Below are 1,671 nucleotides of genomic sequence, written 5' to 3' on the forward strand. Positions count from 1 at the left end.
CAAAAGATACGGGAATATATGGATATGGGTGTGTATGTAAAATATGTTTATATATAATATGCGATTTATTGTACATCAAGTTTTATACAGCGTAAGAAGGCACATAGATCAGGAATGGAAGCAAATTGCTGATGATTAATAGCTGTGTTGTAGAGAAGAGGTAGGATTAAATAAGTGTATATAACTATATATAACTATAACTATAATTTAATTATAATAATTTCTTCCTACTCCTTTTTTTTGTGTTGCTTTGTTTTGTTTCGCTTTGGTTTCACACATCCAAAATAAATTTGCAGGATTTAGGAGTTTATTGGCAAAAATGGAAAATAAGATTAATCATTATGTGTAATTATTATTTTCATTGGTGTGTAATCACCTCAGACTTAAAACAAACCTTTTATATCTACAGAGGGAGCCGGTCCTCATCCAAACAGTCCACCATGTTGCACCACCATGTAGAAAGAGCCTTTCAAATGCTTCGTATTATTTTCTTTTTTAATGAGGGGTATTCAGTTGGTTGCAGATGCCACTAAAGTCTACACACTTGATCAATGAAGGAACATAAGTGGCTGTTGGTGCCGGAGGAGAGAGCAGCTCGTATTCTCCTGCAAGACTGTGAAGGAAACAGTCATAACCATCACTCTTGGAAATGATGCTACAAACCAGGAAATGTTTGTATGTTTTCATCCAACACAGCACAGGAGTCTCTCAGAACACCCGCCATGTTTAACAAATGCCAATGCTGACACCTTGAGGTTAAACAGTGAGCTGATCTTCTTCAGCACCATTTTTGCTTTGCACCAAAACAGCCTGTAAATTAGGGGAAATGCCTCTAACTGTGAGAATCTTAAATAAAAGTAAAAAAAAAAAAGGGGAAACTTTTGCAACGAGCAATAATTCTGATCAGTCAGGATTTAATCTGATTTAAGTCTGATTTAAACTCTATATGTGAAAAATAACCCAAACTATACATATACACTGCACTACTGCTACTCCCCCAGACACAATTGATATTGTGAGCCCTCATAGTATATGCTCCACTTGATTTATATCACAGCTTGTGAGCTGCAGATTGGATAATATGGAAAAAACAAAACAATACAAAACAAACACCATATAATCAGCCTTTAAAATAGTAGGCTGCGCATTCAATTATACTGTAATGAGCGTAAATACAGTAACACTTAGAGAAGGGTGATTCTGTATGATGAGTACTTTTAACACTGTACATATGTGTTGCTAATAATACAGTATTTCACTTTAACTTGCAGTGGAATATTTTGAAATAGAAGAATAGTAAAGGTTGAATACTGCTCAAGGATGAGTGCTTCCTTTAGGGCCTAACAGATATATTGTAAAATGAATGTGTATTATATGGACGATATATATTCATTGTTTTTTTTTATTAATATTTAAATAATTAAAAGATGATTATATTATTGTATGAAGGATTATTTTTGTAATAAATAGACTATGTGTGGTAATTCCAAGGCCTGTTTCCTCATCAGGGTTTTAAAACTGAATAACATTAGTTGATATTTGTATATAATCTGTTTCTTTAGGTGTTTTCAGTCGGAGTAGAGAACATAAAGTTGTATTACAGCGCAGTCTAGCGACACCAGCACGACATGTTGCATGGCATTTTGTTTGGCGCCGATGGAGGGAGTCACT

The sequence above is a fragment of the Acanthopagrus latus genome, chromosome 5 (genome assembly GCF_904848185.1).
Source record: "Acanthopagrus latus isolate v.2019 chromosome 5, fAcaLat1.1, whole genome shotgun sequence".
Lineage (NCBI taxonomy): Eukaryota > Metazoa > Chordata > Actinopteri > Spariformes > Sparidae > Acanthopagrus > Acanthopagrus latus.